The 18,978-nt window shown below is 36.7% G+C and overlaps 1 non-coding gene across 1 annotated transcript; it reads left to right on the top strand.

Annotated features, from left to right (window-relative positions):
- Nucleotides 1-10,803: 10,803 nt before the first annotated feature.
- On the top strand, nucleotides 10,804-10,875 carry TRNAF-GAA (transfer RNA phenylalanine (anticodon GAA)). Its single transcript has one exon. It is a non-coding gene; the product is annotated as a tRNA-Phe (tRNA).
- Nucleotides 10,876-18,978: the final 8,103 nt, after the last annotated feature.

The raw sequence follows: 18,978 nt of genomic DNA, 5'->3' as shown, positions 1-18,978 counted from the left end.
TTGCTTTTGACAAGGAAGACAATTGCAAAAATGTGTCTTTGACGTAGCTACTCATACACACTTGACGTATGACTTGAGGTCATATGGACAGTCTTTTTAAAGGACGTTTGTCCGTCATTGTACTCTATGGAGGATAAGGCTTGGAAGTTACAGTAGATGACTTCCAAATGTCATTGCAATTCTGACACACCCTGAACTTATGATTGTTATTATGTGGGTGAGCAAACTTAAGGGATAAAGAACAGACAACTAAAGCCATAACAACACAAAGTCTGAAGAAGAGCCAGCAATGATTTCTCTCACATTTGGCGTTAGATGATGATTTATTTACCCCCTTTAGTTTATTGTCATTTATTAACTCATAGAAAATGCCATAAACAGCTGTTTATCTTTTCCTTTTGGGTCGTTTCCTTCAGAAATTGTAGAGAAGAGTTAGTATGAAATTAGAGTCCTCTATTCTATGAAAAATCATATACTCCATGATTATGTTCCAAACTTGGATTGACAAACATGTAATCATAGACTTCGGAGAGATGCTGCTTTAAGAGCCAGCTCTCTTCTCTGTTCTTCTCACTACAAATACATGCTTTTAATTTTAAGTTCGTTTGGAATCTTTTTATTTTTATGAAGTGTTTTTCTACTTCCATTAAAATAGTCAATGACCTCTCTTTTTTCTTTTTTTAAAGTGAAATAACATTATTACCTAGGGATCATTAAATCATTAAAAAGAAGGGAAGTGAACTTAGCAATTCCTTCCTTTAAAATATTTGGTTATCTGCAAGTGATGGAACAGTAATATAAGATGTTTAAAAGCAAGAATAAAATATCAGCAATATTAACCTTCATCTAGAACTGGGTGGTAGATGGAACACTTGGCACCCTTCAGAAGTCCTGTAGCCCTTTTTAACCATTCAGTGTTTGGGCTCCTTGGCCAGGCTGAGAAACATACAGCCCTGCTACTGAAGATTGGAAAAAGAGCTTGAGGTCAGAGGTCGACACAGTGAGGGAGTTTGCTCTTTAAGAGGTTATCTGTGGATCTGCAAAGCCAAAGTGTAATTGGGTTTTGTGATGTGATTTTAGTGTGTAATTGTATATGAGCTTAGATAGTTTCAAAGACAAGCTTGGAAGATTTTTCTAGCTTGTTTGTGAAAGCAATTTTAGGGATTGTGTGCAATCTTGGACGGTTCAGAATGATCAAAAATAGCCATCAGACATAATACAGCAAGCACTTGATTCACTCATTATAATTTCAGCACAGTGATCTTACTGTAACATGTTTTTTCTTTTTAGTACATTGCATTGGCTATGAATAAAGATATTTAGTTTTCATGGCTGTAATCAGTATAGCCAATTTTATGTACAAGTATAACTCTCAGTGTTTCAGAGTTTGAATTTACTTGAGGATTACTGAATCATTATAAGGAAAGAAAAAAGTTAGAGCATTGCAATTGAATGTGTAGGATTCTTTTTGCCTCCAAATATGTTAGGTTTCTGATTCTTGAGTATCCTAAACAATGGGAAATAAACATTTCCTTATTGTTTTAGTTGTTTAGGGTTGCCTTGATTAAGCTGTCACTGCTGTCAGTTATGTTCTTATAAGCCTGGTTGGATCTATTTCATGTTAGGAAAAAGCTCAGATAAATCCAGGAAAGCTTAATGTTTATCCAATGTGAAAATAATTACTCAAAAGTGTTATTCTTAATCCAGATAATTAGAGTGAGGAAGGAAAGATCAGTGTCATTGTGAATTATGCCCCGGCAATTGACTCTTGGTCCTTGTAAGTTTCAGGTGAAGATGTGAATGGATAAAGGTTAGATTAAACATAATCCAAAGTAGCTGCAACCTTAATCTGTTATGATACAAGGATGATCACTTAAAAAGAGCTGGATTGTGGGATTGTTTCTGGTTGGATAAGATGCCGCTCGACTGGGACTAGTCTTAAAACACGCTTAGCACCATGTCACTGTAGCTGTAAGCACTTGTGCACGACTGCAGCCTGCCACAACTAACAGCCGCTCCTGGGCTCGTGCTCCACGTCTGAGGATAATACTTTCACAATATCTGGGCTTCACATTAACATGCCTTCCAGTGGTCTGCATGGAAAAAATATTTCCTGTGACCTTTGTGGCATCTCTTCTTGGTTGTAATAAGCATGGATTTGGAATCTGCTGAAACGCTGGTATAAAGTATGCAGCCACTTATTAACATAAAAATCAAAGGGCATATTTGTAATTGAGCTTGTTTTCGTGCTGTTTCACTGGAGAAACTCTATTTTAAATATGATTCTTTAAGGTAATTCACACTGTTCATAGAACTAGTTTTTTATCAAGAATTTTGAAAATGAAGTTAAGCTTTTCTAAATATTCCTGTGGAGCAAAAAAAAAAAAGAATTTTTTTTTGAAATATGGGTAATAAGATCCAAAAAGGCTTTTAAGACATGATGCAAAATCCAGCCATTTTTTTAATTGAAAGGAAAAAATATTTGTAGTTTCATCTATTTCTCCCAGTAAACCTCAGAAATTTAATATACTTAATTTCTTAACAGCTAAATTGGTTTGATTACAGAAAATAGAATAAAAATATTTTTGCAATTATCATGTGAAAATTTATTGCCTAAATTGAAATGCATCTCTATTTTATGACAAATTTTAGTGTTTGAGTGAACATTTAATAACTCATAATAGTTGCTTATTTCTCTCCTGTGTAAAAGTATAAGGTACCACATTTATTGTTGTTAAATAGTTAAGAAAATAACACAATGTAAAAAGATAATAAGGTGATTTTTTTAAAACTTTTTTTAGCTCACTTGGAGTACTCAAAGTGCCAAAAGATTAGCTTGTGTATTTTTATTAAATATGTTTTAATAAAAATCACTCTAATATATCAATATATTTTTTAACCTTCATTGAAATCTAAATTTACTCCATCTGATGCCTGTACTTTGTTATATATATAAATATCCTGTCAATGTACCTAATATCCTATAAATGAACCAGATATGTTTTTTGGTTACTTTAATGACTTCAATATATATCCAAAGATCATAAGCATTTGTTGGGTATTCACCACTCACATTTACTCACTTGCTCCATGTTTTTACAAACCATTTAATGTCATTAATTAATGCAACTATTGTTTTATCAGCAGCCTGAGAAGTGCCAAACAGTGGTCTTTGGGCTTGACCATGGCATTGAATAAAAACTCCCTGTCTTCCTGAAGGTTAGATTTTTGTGAGCTGAGACATAAAATAAGATTAAAAAGTAAATGTACAATGTATAAGAGTGGCAAGTGCAATGAATAAAAATGGGTGATTAGAAGATTAGGAATGGGGCATGATGAATCACAGTTTAAGATGAAAAGGTGAGAGATAACCTCACAGAGAAGGGGGCATTTCCGCAAAGACTGAAGGGTAAGAAGAAAGGGTCACATAGTGCTCTTGGAGAAATGTATACTAGCTTCCTGATAACTACTCTTTCTTAGTAAACAGAATAAATAACCAGGTGGGTTTTCATCAGGTATTCAAATCACAGTTTTCATTTTAGAATTTATTGATGAGTTTGGCCAGAGTACTAGATTCTTCTCTATATTAAAAATATATATCAAAATTGAACAACCTTCAATAAATTGTAGTTCTAAAATATTTATAATTTTTTATAGTTATATAAAATTATATAATTCACTTCATTTCACTTCATGGCAAATAGATGGGAAAACAATGGAAACAGTGAGAGACTTTATTTTTGGGGGCTCCAAAATCACTGCAGATGGTGACTGCAGCCTTGAAATTAAAAGGCGCTTGCTCCTTGGAAGAAAAGCTATGACCAACCTAGACAGCATATTAAAATGCAGAGACATTACTTTGCCAACAAAGGTCCATCTAGTCAAAGCTATAGTTTTTCCAGTAGTTATGTATGGATGTGAGAGTTTTACCATTAAGAAAGCTGAGTGGCAAAGAACTGATGCTTTTGGACTATGGTGTTGGTGAAGACTCTTGAGAGTCCCTTGGACAGCAAGGAGATCCAACCAGTCCATCCTCAAGGAAATTAATCCTGAATTCTCATTGGAAGGACTGATGCTGAGGCTGAAACACCAATACTTTGGCCACCTGATGTGAAGAACTGACTTATTGGAAAAGACCCTGATGCTGGGCAAGATTGAAGGCAGGAGGAGAAGGGGATGACAGGATGAGATGGTTGGATGGCATGACCGATTCAATGGACATGAGTTTGAACAAGCTCCAGGAGTTGATGATGGACAGGGAAGCCTGGAGTGAGTGCTGCAATCCATGGGGTCACAAAGAGTTGGACATGATTGAGCGACTGAACTGAACTGATGCTTGATTTTGGAAGAACACAAAACAGTCTTTTTCTTTGAGATAATGATGGAAAATATATAGTTCTCCATCTTTAAGAAAATGTGTGTGTACTCTTGTATGGAAGAAGAAGAGTAAGAAAGTAAAAGTTGAAAAAAAAAAAAAAAAAGACGTCCCTGGTCCTCTGGTACTCTATCAGTTAGGACACCATGCTTCCAGTGCAGGGAATGCAGCCTGGATCTCTGGTCAGAGAACTAAGATCCCGCATGCCACATGGGGCTACCAAAAAGAAAAAAAGAAAAAGAAAGAAAGAAGAATGTCTCTTGGTGCTTATTTAATTGCCTCTGGGTGCCAAAGGCCTCGGGAATTAGGTTGTCATTGTGCTCTACCACCTATAGACATGTCTACAACCAGCCTAACCTGGTGAGTAGCTGACATAGTAGGCCTGATGGCCAGTGTACTCGGACATCTTGCCCTCCTGACATATTGTCACCAGAACTCATTTTTTCCTTCAATTTTTAAAATACTATTTCATTCTAAATATCCCAAGATGTTTAAAATTTTTGTCTCTCACATATATTTCAGTATAAATGAATTTGCTAAGGAAGAAAAGAGGATGAACATGCATTCACTAGGTTCCCAGACAAGGAAAGGAAGATAAGGGACACAGCTGAGAGAAGAAAACGTATGGAAAGGAGAGGTTGGAGTTACTAAAGACAACAATTGCCTACTTCATAGCTCTGGAACAACGGCTTCTTGGGCAAGCCCTAGGTAATTGTCTATTAGGAGTGTCTCATAGAAAAGAGAGACTAAGGAACACTGCAGAAGGTAAAGTCAGATGAGAATGTGGATGTTCAGAAAGAAGTGACAGCTTTTGCTTGGGTTTGTGTGCATAGTATCAGCAGAGCTTAAAGGACTCCCAGTTTAGCGCACTCTAATGTTAATAGAAAACGACTTCTAGACTGATACAAGCAATCAAACTTATGACTAGACAGGGTTCAAATGGTCAGCAAGTTTCTATTTTCTCATAAGAGGAAAAAAAGGTATAATGAATAGTTAGGTCCATAATAAAACAGAACCATGATAGTTCTGGGGGTTTCCCAGGTGGTGCTAGTGGTAAAGAATCCGCCTTTCAGTGCAGGAGACATGGGACACAACTTCAGTTACTGGGTCGGGAAGATTCCCTGGAGGAGGGCATGGCAACCCATCCAGTATTCTTGCCTGGAGAGTCCCATGGACAGAGGAACCTGGTGGGCTACAATCCAAGGGGTCACACAGAGTTGGATACTACTGAAGTGACTTAGCACAGTACAGCACATGATAGTTCTGAGTCTCAAATTCTGAGGTCTCTGTACAGTAATCCTCCTTGAGTCCAAGTTGCTATAAGCCTTGAATCCTATTGGACAGTCTATGGTATTCTGTTCATCTAAGACTTGACTCTTTGGCTGAAGGACTTAAGGCATTTTGAGAGAAAGGAAATTGCATAGAGATAATGATTCCTGGGAAGACTTCAAAGTAGGGTCAGCTGGGGAGTCCAGATGTGGTTCTTTGAAGGTGGGAGTACCTGGGCAAATAGTCTGGGCATTATGATCACCAGCAACAGCTCTCACGACTGTGAAAGAAAGATGGAATAGCTGGTGAGGATGAGATCACATGGGCAGGATGACATCAACCCTATTATATTTTGGTTAGCAAATGTCTGTAGGGCAGAGACAGCCCTTGGCTATTATGGTTGGCATCACAGTCTTCCTCATCATTTCTTGGGAGAGAGTGAAGGAGTTATCAGTTCATTGGAGTAGAATTAATACGCAGTATTGAGCTTTCTTTAGGAAAAGATTTATCTTCTTTTCCTCTTTTTAAACATTTTTAGTTTATATTGGAGTAGAGTTGATTAACACTATTGTGTTAGTTTCAGGTGTGCAGCAAAGTAGTTCAGTTATTCATATACATGTATATATTCTTTTTTCAACTTTTTTTCCCATTTGGGTTATTATAGATTATGTAGCTAAGTTCCCTGTGCTATACAGTAGGTCCCTGTTGGTTATTTATTTTAAATACAGCAGTGTGTATCTGTCAATTCTAAACTTCCAGTCTTTCTATCCCTGGTCTCCAACAGTCCCCCTGGTAACCATAAGTCCATTCTCTAAGACTCTGAATCTGTTTCTATTTTGTAATTAGTTTTGTTTGTATCTTACATTTTAGATTCCATGTATAAGAGATGTAATAGGATATTTATTTTCTCTGTCTGACTTACTTTACTTATTATGATAATCTGCAAATCCATCCATGTTGTTGCAAATGACATTATTTCATTATTTTTACAAGCTGAGTAATATTCCATGTGATTTTTAATGACTCATTTTAAAATAATTATTTGTCCTTATGAAAAAATTAAATCCTCCCTCTCATGCAAAAAGAGAGAAGATTGAACTTAATTATGATAGGAAATAGACATTTAGATACAACAGTCACCAGTTTTCAACCTGAGTGCAGAATATTTGCCTGGATACAAGTGTTGTAACTTAGCAGTACATTTTACAGAGACCAGGAAGAGCCATGACATGATTGCCTCAATTGATTTAATATGTAAAAGAAATAGAAATTATTAGTATATTAGGAATAGAAAGTAAAGCAACTTAATGAATATAAAATATTACCTATTATATTTTGTCAATTCTAAGGTTTATCTTCACAATTGTTTATATCTCAGGTATGATTAAATAAATCATTTCAAAGTGATCCTCTATGCCCATTATCTTAAACCAAATAATGAAGGACAAATGTGGTCATTATTATTATTAATGATTTAACTTTTTCTGAAAAACCTTTAAAAGAAAACAACATAAAAGCAATTATAAAGTTATACTATCAGGAAGAATAAAAATCCATCATTATTAGCAGATTATATGATTGTTATATGATTGTATTTCTAGAAAACTAAAGAGGGTTGCTGCTGCTGCTGCTGCTGCTGCTAAGTCGCTTCAGTCGTGTCCGACTCTGTGCGACCCCATAGACGGCAGCCCACCAGGCTCCCCGTCCCTGGGATTCTCCAGGCAAGAACAGTTGAGTGGGTTGCCATTTCCTTCTGCAGTGCATGAAAGTGAAAAGTGAAAGTGAAGTTGCTTAGTCGTGTCCGACTCTTCTCGACCCCTTGGACTGTAGCCCACCAGGCTCCTCCGTCCATGGTATTTTCCAGGCAAGAGTACTGGAGTGGGGTGACATTGCCTTCTCCGACTAAAGAGGGTTAGATGATAAATTATTAGAAATAATAAGGTCATTCATTAAGTGGCAGGATATAAAAAAGATGTGTAGAGTTAATTACCAATTAGGGCTTTATTATACAGATTTTTAAGGAGAAGGCAATGGCACCCCACTCCAGTACTCTTGCCTGGAAAATCCCATGGATGGAGGAGCCTGGTAGGCTGCAGTCCATGGGGTCGCGAAGAGTCGGACATGACTGAGCGACTTCACTTTCACTTTTCACTTTCATGCATTGGAGAAGGAAATGGCAACCCATTCCAGGTATTCTTGCCTGGAGAATCGTAGGGACGGGGGAGCCTGGTGGGCTGCCGTCTATGGGGTCGCACAGAGTCGGACACGACTGAAGTAGCAGTAGCATACAGTTTTTAAGCAAAGAAATGATGCTTTTATTGAAAATTAGTTTTGACCATAGTTTAAAAAATTATTTACGTCACAAACACACTAAGCACAATAAAAGGCCACTTGGAAAACCATTAGCTATATATATATATATTCCTTGCCGGGTGGCTCAGCTAGTAAAGAAACCACCTGCCAATGAAGGAGATGCAAGAGATACGGGTTCAAACCCTGGGTCGAGAAGATCCCCTGAAGAAGGGCATGGCAACCCACTCCATTATTCTTCCCTGGGAAATCCCATGGACAGAGGAGCCTGGCGGGCTATAGCCCATGGTGTCACAAACAGTCAGACACAACTGAGCACAAACACGCATGCACACACAAACACATGTACGTGTGTGTATACATATATTTGTGTGTATACATATGTGTGCGTGGATATGTACACAATCACACACACGCACACACATATGACAGGAAATGAAGTAGAATTCTAAAATACAAAGAACTCAAAAATAAAGGGAAAAGCCCCCACAATAAAATGGCAAAAATAGAGATAAAACACAAAAACACATTACTAATTTTTGAAAAAGAGAAAGCTCCATCTCATTCATGTTAAAATAATTATAAAATGACACTTCTTTTTGTGTTAGTTATCTGGTGCTTTTCAATCAACTGCTCCAAAACTTAGTGGCTTAAATAACACGCATTTTCTGTGGGTGAGGAATCTAGGCATAGTTTGGTTCCTCTAGCTCAGACTCTCTTACACGGTTGCAATGCAGTTATCATCTGAACTGGAGTCATCTCTAGTTCTCTAGTTCAACCAGAAGATCTTAATTCTGCTCATGTGACTGTTGGCCGACCTCTGGCTCTCCCTGGCTGTTGGCCAGAGATATCGGTTCCTTGCCATGTGCATTTTTTCATGGGGCTACTCGCAACTGGCAGCTTTCCACAGGGGAGGGGTAGAAGGGCAGGGAGGAAGTCTAAGATGGAAGCGACCATCTTTATTAAACCTAATTCTGGAAGTGGCATCCTGTTGCTTCTACAACATCCTATTGAATAGAAGTAAATCAGGAATCCAGCCCAACTCAAGGGGAGAGGATCATGCAGCGGTGGAAATAGCTAAGGGAAAGGACCATTGGGACCATCTTAGAATTTATGTGTTCACAGCTCCCATTAAACTGCAAGATTTAAAATGAACAACAATTAAAAGAAATCCACTGGCAAAATTTTGTGTTAAAAATGTGAAATATAGGCTGGGAAGAGTATACGTATTGGTATAAACTTCCTGGAGAATATTCTGTCTAATGTGTAAAAAAATGTTTATACTCTTGGATCCATAATTACATTTCCAGAAATTATCATAAAGATAAAAGAAGAGACACACACAAAAATTTATGTGAAGGAATGTTCATTAGCACCTTATTTATAATAACAAAAGGTAGTACTCTAACTTCTACAAATAAAGGAAAGATGAAATGATTTACAGTTAAATCTGAATAATTGACTATTTTAGTCATTTTGTGATGTTTCCAAAATATAATTCACACCATTAGTAAGAGACTATGACAAAAAATTGCAAACTATTGTGTATTATGATTTTAATTACATTTAAATTTTTATAAATAATCTGTATATACATGAATACATATATATGTTTAGAGACAGAAAAAGAGAAACAGAGATATAAATAAAATTATTACCAGCATGTATTTGAGTAAAATTAAAGGACTTGTGTGTTAAACCTTTAAAAATGTAGCTTGAATTGTAAAAATGTCTCTGTGTACAAGATGAACTTTCCCAATATTTTCTTTTGCTCCTTCATTTTCTCTTGCCAATGCAAAGTAGAGGGTTATGATTTAATGTAAAGACATGATTAGCTATGCTGGCTATAGTATGGCCTGTCATTCTAATTGGTGGTGTGCCACATGATGGACAAGACCCAAACTATGGCATACCACAGAACTGAGAACTCTTTCCATACCTCGAGGCCCAGTATTAGTCTTGGCTAAAATACTCTGTGATGATAACAAATACTATACTATAAAAGTAATTTCATGTTGGCATACATTTAACATTATTTGATGCTTTTTGGCTAAAGTTACTGAGTTTTAGTTACGCTTCTAACATGAATCTAGTATCAATCTCATATAAATCTGCAAGAAGTCAAATTTCACCACCATCAGTTAACATTTTTCAAATCACCCTAATGTGCTTGAAATTAGAGTAGGTAGGCATTTTTAACAGATCAATCAGGAAAATGCTTTACTTTCATGGCTTTAGATATCCACTTAGAGATTTCACATATAATTGAGTCCAGCCCTTGACCTCATCCTGTGAAAATTATTTCTTTAACATCTGCCTCTTTTGTTAGACTGTGAGAAACATGCGGGCAAGGACATTATCGGCCTTTCTCATCTTTTCTATTCCTGGTACCTTAGCACAGTACTTCTCAGGAGCTTCTCAGCAACACAACAGTTCTTTATTAATTGAAGGAATGAATGAAGCTCTGGGCATTTGAGTCTGTTTATGGTAACATGTCTGAGACCTTTCACCTTGTTTCTGCCCTGTTTCTATTATCCCTGAGACAGGGAAATTTACAATCCATAATGATTGTCTATTAGATTTGACAGCATTCCTTGCTCCAAGTTTTTTGTTCCACCCTTGATGTAAAGTATTGAGAAAGGAAGATAACTGTCTAAATAACAAACTAAAGTGCATCTAATTCTGGTAGGAAATTTGGTTTTATTCAATCAAGTAACACAAAATAACTGGTATATCTGCCCTTTTATTTAGTTAAATGTGTTGGGTTTTGCCCATTCTATCTCTAGGTACCTCAGTTTCCCATGGAGTTCAAGTCTAATTTGTGTGTGTATGTGTATGTGTTTCAGTATTCCCTGGTGGCTCAGACGGTAAAGCATCTGCCTGAAATGCAGGAGACCCAGGTTCAATTCCTGGGTCGGGAAGATTCCCTGGAGAAGGAAATGGCAACCCACTCGAGCACTCTTGCCTGGAAAATCCCATGGATGGAGGAGCCTGATAGGCAACAGTCCATGGGGTTGCAAAGAGTCAGACACGACTGAGCGACTTCACTTTTTTCACTTCACTAAAGACCTCTACATATGTCCATGCCCCAATTCCTGGAACTTATTATGTCACCATATATAGCAAAAACAACTTTGCAGATGTGATTAAAGGTAAAGACTTTGAGATAAAGAAATTTCCTGGATATCTGGTAGACCCAATGTAATTACACAGGTTCTTAAAAGTGGAGAACCATTTCCCAGCTATGGATAGAGATGTGACAATGGAAGATGGATCAGAGGGATGTAGTACTGCTGTCTTTGAAGATGGAGGAGAGATGCTATGAGTCAATGAATGTAGGAGACCCCTGGAAGTTGGAAAGGCCAAGGAAACATATTCTTTTGTAAACCTCCAGAAGAATCACAGCCCTGCCAGTACCTGGATTTTGACCCTGAGAGATCCCTGTTGGACTTCTGACCTATTGACCTATAAGGTAATAAATTGTGCTGTCACTAAGTTTGCAATTTTTTATAATAACGGTAGACAATAAATGCAGTAATATGTTGATTAAATTCATGTGAATCAATTTGTTTAGTTCTAAAATAGTTGTTTTAATAAAACATTTATTCAAAAAATATGTCTTTAGATCAGCTTACTGTTTGACGAAATAAACATTGATTTATTTATTTTTAAAGTTTTTTTTTTTAATGTGGACCATTTTTAAAGTCTTTATTGAATTTGTTATACTATTGCTTCTGTTGTTTATGTTCTGGTTTCTTGGTCAAGAGGCATGTGGGATCTTACCTCCCTGACTGGAGATCAAACCCATACCTCCTGCATTGGAAGGCAAAGTCTTAACCACTGGACCACCAGAGAAGTCCCTAGGTAAATTTAAATACATATAGATTTTACAAATTGACTCTGTTGCTTAAAAGAAAACGTAACCATTTGGGCAGATGGAATTTTAAACAGATACTCTCTCCTTCTTGCTACTTCTGGGCAGATTTTATGGGAATCATTTTAAGCAGTTAAGCTAGGAATATATATTGCTGTGGACATGTCTTCCTTCTTGGAGGAGATGGAGAATAGCAGGAGTGTGGGAGTTGGAAGGCGATTTGATGTTTGTGGTCAGGTAGGTGAAATATTTTGTGGTCTTGTTGATTTTATATATGACTCTTTTAGTCAGAGTCTCCTAGCAATGTGACAACAGTACCCTTTATCTTGAGTTTTCTAGTGTTTGACTTGTTAATATCAACATGGAAATAGAAAGATGAAAACAAGAAACTCAAAGGTTAAACAAATTATACAAGATCGTGGTTAAAACTGAGTTAGAGATTAAACTTGGCTTCTTTTATTTCTACCTCGATTATATAACTATGATGTAAAAATATAAGCAAAAGCTCAAAGAGTGAAGTGATTACTATTTTTATACAAATATACAAATTTTAATTCAATTTTTATACAAACTCTACTTTTCATAAGGGCTTTTGGTACAGTGGTGAAGAATCTGCCTGCTAATGCGGGAGAGGTGGGTTCAGTCCTGGGGTCAGGAAGATCCCCTGGAGAAGGAAATGGCACCCCACTCCAGTATTCTTGCTGAGAAAATCCCATGGAGAGAGGAGCCTGGCAGGCTACAGTCCATGGGGTTTCAGAGAGCCGGACAGGACTAAGTACACACAATTTTTATAAAGTATTTCTATTTAAATTTTGTAAAAATTAAAAAAAAATTTGTAAGATTTCAACTATTTGAAGTAATACAAATATCTTCCAATTCAGGAATAATTTTCTTCAGTTTAGCATATGTGCTAATCTTTTATTATTGCTATAACAGATTACCACAAACTTGGGACTTAAAAAATCACAAATTTATTTTCTTAAATACCTGTAAGGATGAATCTGAAATGAGTCTTAAGTGCTAAATCAAGGTGTCAGCAGGTCTGGAATCTCCAGAAGATAATTTGTTTCATTGACTCTTGCAACTTCTAGACACTGCTCAAATTATTTGTCTCCTGAGCGGGTCGCTGTAATCTATTGTTTCTGTCATCACATCTCCTTCTCTGATGGGCACTCTTCTTGCCTCCCTTTTATAAGCTATCTTTGATTATATCATACCCATCCAGATAATCCAGTATAATCTTCCCATCTAAATGAAAGTCCTTAATTAAATCACATCTATAAGACTGTTCTATACATCAGTGTCTCTTTTGCTGTCTCGTACACAGGGTTATTGTTACCATCTTTCTAAATTCCATATATATGCGTTAGTATACTGTATTGGTGTTTTTCCTTCTGGCTTACTTCACTCTGTATAATAGGCTCCAGTTTCATCTACCTCATTAGGACTGATTCAAATGTATTCTTTTTAATGGCTGAGTAATACTCCATTGTGTATATGTACCATAGCTTTCTTATCCATTCGTCTGCTGCTGGGGAACACATGTATACCTGTGGCAGATTCATTTTGATATTTGGCAAAACTAATACAATTACGTAAAGTTTAAAAATAAAATTAAAAAAAAAAAGAAATAATAATAATAATAATAAAAGTCCTGAAAAAAAAAATCACTCTACAAGTCTCCTTTTGCTTTATAAGGTGCTATTCAGAGCTTCCAGGGATTAGAATAGGACATAATTAGTGTGTGGCGGGGGGTGGGTAGCATTATTCGGCCGACTACGGTGTAAACTAGAAATCACAAATACTCTGAAACCTCTCAGTATTGTCCTTATCTTTGAAGTCCTGACTCCCTTTACAAAGGAGATTCATTCTAAAAGTCACTGGTTGTCATTTCAATCAAGGCACTATATGTAATTCATAGGATAATAGCACTAAAGTGTCTGAAGCTTGGAAATTATTTAGTGTATAACTTTTTGAATCAGTGAGGAAGTAGATTAAAGCTCTTAAATGATTATGCAAAGTTACCTGAAAAACTTAGAGGCAGAGCCAAGAAAGGACAAGGGGGATCAATATGTACTGAGTAACCATCATTTGCCAGACACTCCATGTTTTGTAAACCTTCTGGGTCAGTCTCATTACTTTCAATTTTCTAGATACAACAACTGAGACTAAGAAAATAACGGACAAATCTAGGACCACACAGGTATTTTAGTAAACCTGATTCCTGTTCATTAATATCCACTGCTTCTTCCGATATCGCTTTGACCTGTTGAACTCAAATGTAGATATGGCATTTGCTCTAGTTAATGAAATGTGTCTCTTCCAAGCTGAATTTTTAAAAGCTAGTGCTACTTTGCCATGCTCTTTTTCACCTTGCTAGAATCACTGGCAATATTGTCAATGATTAGCTGGGGTCTTATGGAGAAATGACCTGGAGGCTAGTATATGGTCTAAGCAAAAATTTAACCTATGATACTGTAAGGCAGTGAGCTTTGAAGGTCATTTGTTACTCTTGTATATCCTAACTTACTCAGTTACTGAGTATAAAGGACAGAAATTGAACTCAACTCTGGCTGATTTCAAAGCCTATGTCCTATAATCTAGGCCTTGGATTCTTATTCTAGTGTTTATTTGTCCACACTGAGAGGCACATGCAGATTATAGGGAAAGTATCTTGCACTATGGACTGGATATAAAGACTTTGCCCCAAATAAATTTGTGATGTAAGTGGATATTGATATTTAAGAAGGACTAGATTATTACTGTCCTAACCTCTATTTCACCAATTATCGGAATATACTTTACATGAAAGAAACTAGGCAATATATCAAGCAGTAGTGTGGAGACCATATAGTAGAGCTTATCTAAGTTTCCTTTGAGATATTGACTTGTCTTTTCCAATGAGTCAACTCTTCGCATGAGGTGGCCAAAGTACTGGAGTTTCAGCTTTAGCATCATTCCTTCCAAAGAACACCCAGGGCTGATCTCCTTTAGAATGGACTGGTTGGATCTCCTTGCAGTCCAAGGAACTCTCAAGAGTCTTCTCCAACACCACAGTTCAAAAGCATCAATTCTTTGGCACTCAGCTTGCTTCACAGCCCAACTCTCACATCCATACATGACCACAGGAAAAGCCATAGCCTTGACTAGATGGACCTTTGTTGGCAAAGTAATGTCTCTGCTTTTCAATATGCTATCTGAGTTGGTCATAACTTGCCTTCCAAGGAGTAAGCATCTTTTAATTTCATGGCTGCAGTCACCATCTGCAGTGATTTTGGAGCCCCCAAAAATAAAGTCTGACACTGTTTCCACTGTTTCCCCATCTATTTCCCATGAAGTGATGGGACCAGATGCCATGATCTTCGTTTTCTGAATGTTGAGCTTTAAGCCAACTTTTTCACTCTCCTCTTTCACTTTCATCAAGAGGTTTTTGAGTTCCTCTTCACTTTCTGCTGTAAGGGTGGTGTCATCTGCATATCTGAGGTTATTGATATTTCTCCCGACAATCTTGATTCCAGCTTGTGCTTCTTGCAGCCCAGCGTTTCTCATGATGTACTCTGCATAGAAGTTAAATAAGCAGGGTGACAATATACAGCCTTGACGTACTCCTTTTCCTATTTGGAACCAGTCTGTTGTTCCATGTCCAGTTCTAACTGTTGCTTCCTGACCTGCATATAGGTTTCTCAAGAGGCAGGTCAGGTGGTCAGGTATTCCCATCTCTTTCAGAATTTTCCACAGTTTATTGTGATCCACACAGTTAAAGGCTTTGGCATAGTCAATAAAGCAGAAATAGATGTTTTTCTGGAACTCTCTTGCTTTTCCATGATCCAGCGGATGTTGGCAATTTGATCTCTGGTTCCTGTGCCTTTTCTAAAACCAGCTTGAACATCTGGAAGTTCACGGTTCACATATTGCCGAAGCCTGGCTTGGAGTATTTTGAGCATTACTTTACTAGCATGTGAGATGAGTGCAATTGTGTGGTAGTTTGAGCATTCTTTGGGATTGCCTTTCTTTGGGATCGGAATGAAAACTGACCTTTTCCAGTCCTGTGGCCACTGCTGAGTTTTCCAAATTTGCTGGCATATTGAGTGCAGCACTTTCACAGCATCATCTTTCAGGATTTAAAATAGCTCAACTGGAATTGCATCACCTCCACTAGCTTTGTTCATAGTGATCTTTCTAAGGCCCACTTGACTTCACATTCCAGGATGTCTGGCTCTAGGTGAATGATCATATGATCATGATTATCTTGGTCATGAAGATCTTTTTTGTACAGTTCTGTGTATTCTTGCCACCTCTTCTTTAGCCCCTGGTAAATCAAACTTGTTAATTTATTCCAAATGTTCATAATCAAAACCAACACATTTAATATATGTGATTTTAAAAGCAGTGGAATATAAACTAAGATTATATTTAAAATTTTGTGTTGCAACTTCTGCTTCATATGTTGTTTCTCTTTAACAAGATACTGGTCAATTCAGAGTGCAAATCAAACCAGATTGGTGGTTTCAAAGAAATGTCTGGCTGTCTGACTAAATTTATAGACTAGCCATAATTAAATCTACAGTATTCTGTACATCTTCCCCTGTAACCACTGGAGTTCTTAATTACAACTGTTCCCATTATGACCATTTTTTAAAAAGCTGTGTCTTTTTGAATTATGGTTTACTCTGGATATGCCTCAGTGTTCATTTCAGCACTATTTACAATATCCAAGACATGGAAACAAGCTGAATGTTCATCAACAGAAGAATGGATAAAGAAGATGTGGTACATGTATAAAATGGAATGTCACTCAGCCATAATAGGAATAAGGACTTCCCTGTAGCTCAAATGGTAAAGAATCTGCCTTCAGTGCACGAGACCATGGTTCGATCCCTGGGTTATTGGGTCATTTGTAGAGACATGGATGGACCTAGAGACTATCATACAGAGAGAAGTAAGTCAGAAAGAGAAAAACAAGTATTATATGTGATGTATATATGTGGAATCTAGAAAAATGGTAGAGATGATCTTATTTGCAAAGCAGATATAGACACACAGACATAGAAAACAAATAAATGGATAGCAAAGGGGAGGGAAGGTGGGAGGAATTGGGAGACTGGGATTGGCATATATGCACTATTGAGACTATGAATAAAATAGATAACTAATGAGAACCTACTATATAGAACAGGGAACTCTACTCAACATACTGTGGTGACCTGAATGGGAAGGAAGTCCAAAAGAGTGGGGATTATATGTATATATACACCCAATAAACTAATTAATTAAAAAATAAAAAGTCTTTGTCTTCTGCTTCAACTAAAATAAAAATATATGCATGTCACTATCCTCTTCTTTCTTTTTTAACTTGGGCCACTATAATATCAGTTCGACATCTCATCTTGTTGACTTTGGTAAGGAGCTAATGATTTTTTTTAAGTATTAGATCTGAAATTCAAACACCAAACACCGTGCTAAGTCAAGTCTTTGTATTCGGCAAAGCCCTGTCCTGAGGAGTGATTGATGCATTGTTTTAGATTTGAGAAAGCAGTTAGGGAACAGGCTATTGGGCCACCTGCCAGAAAGGGTGTACTTTACAAGATACTATTTCTGAAGTCAATCAAGTTAATTGTGTAACACCTTAAGGTATAAGAGACATTTTCCTTTCAGAGTTTATTGATCACACAGACTCATGGCTTTGAAAATATGTTCCATTTTCTTAGCTATTGATTAATATTAATACTGAACAGTTGCATTTCTATTTCCTGTGGCTTCTAGATGTCACATAATGGAGACTCCACATAGGAAATGGCAACCCACTCCAGTGTTCTTGCCTGGAGAATCCCAGGGAGGGGGGAGCCTGGTGGGCTGCCGTCTACGGGGTTGCACAGAGTTGGACACAACTGAAGCGACTTAGCAGCAGAAGCACATGACTGTATAACTGATTAACATTATAAAAATCATTCTTGATGATATAGTAGTCAATGTTAAAAGGATGTGGGGAATGACCTCTCAAATCATTCATTAATTCTTTTACTCTTAATGTTAGACATCTTCAGCACTCTAGTTTTTATGCACTTTTTTGACGTATCTGTTTATATTCCTTGTGCAGCAGGTTGAAGATATATTACTAAAGGTGAAGTTCCAAGTGTTCACAGTATGTAATCAGGAGCATTTATCAGAGGAGGGACCTACTGAGTAATCACCCAACATTTAGAGATTACTCTTTTGAATACTTTCCCTGCCCTGCTACTCCTCATCCCACTTTAAATCTCACTGAGCCTCAAACATCTCAAAGAAATAAACAAGTACTGGAATAGTCAACTCATGTATGTGGTAAAGATCGAAATATAAAAATCCAGGGCTAGAAGTCCAGCATTTTAAGCTTCAAAACTTGACATACGTTTAGTCTAATATTTAGACTTAATTTTGATTTGCTAAACCTACGTTTTTAATCAATTAGAAATCTGAATCTCATTTGTTGTAATTTCTTTTAAAAACGTAGCAGAGTGAGTGATGTTTTCTGGCTTGCTCCGTAAGAGTAGAACAGAACTAGGAAGACTGTTTCTCCTTTAGTGGAAGGTTCTCTGTATTGCATTTCTTGTGCTTTACCCTGTGTATTTGAGCCAATGCCATCAGTACATCTGGAATTAAAATTTAGTCTTAGAAAGACCGAAAGAGTAGTGTTAAATGAAACAGGAGAATGTTTTGATTTATTGGAATGCATGGTAAAAACCATGCGTAAATTATGTACAAAGTTATGGTCGTTTTTGACATATGTGATACAGGATCCACTTTTAACAATTCAAGATATAGACTATAATTTCAAAAGTATGAAAACAGAAAGAACTCTAACTTAAAAAATTATTTAAGCTCTGCTTATTTGAAGCATTATTTCAAATATTTTAAAGCCAAAACTTTGAAAACTTGTTTCAGGAAAAAATTTAGTTTAGCTGAATCAGCAGGACAACAAAAGAAAATATTAGATGCATTTAGGCATTATATGGGATTGTGGGCTAAGAGTGAGTACTATTGCACAGCGACAGACACAGATGTATATAGATATACACAGAGAAAGAAAGACACACATATGGATATATACCTGTGAATGTGTATATTTCATTTTATGTTTTTATTTTTATAATCTTACAGCTTTGCATATAGC

This window comes from Bos javanicus, chromosome 6 (genome assembly GCF_032452875.1).
Source record: "Bos javanicus breed banteng chromosome 6, ARS-OSU_banteng_1.0, whole genome shotgun sequence".
Classification (NCBI taxonomy): Eukaryota; Metazoa; Chordata; class Mammalia; order Artiodactyla; family Bovidae; genus Bos; species Bos javanicus.
This window is presented reverse-complemented; position numbering and strand designations above follow the sequence as displayed.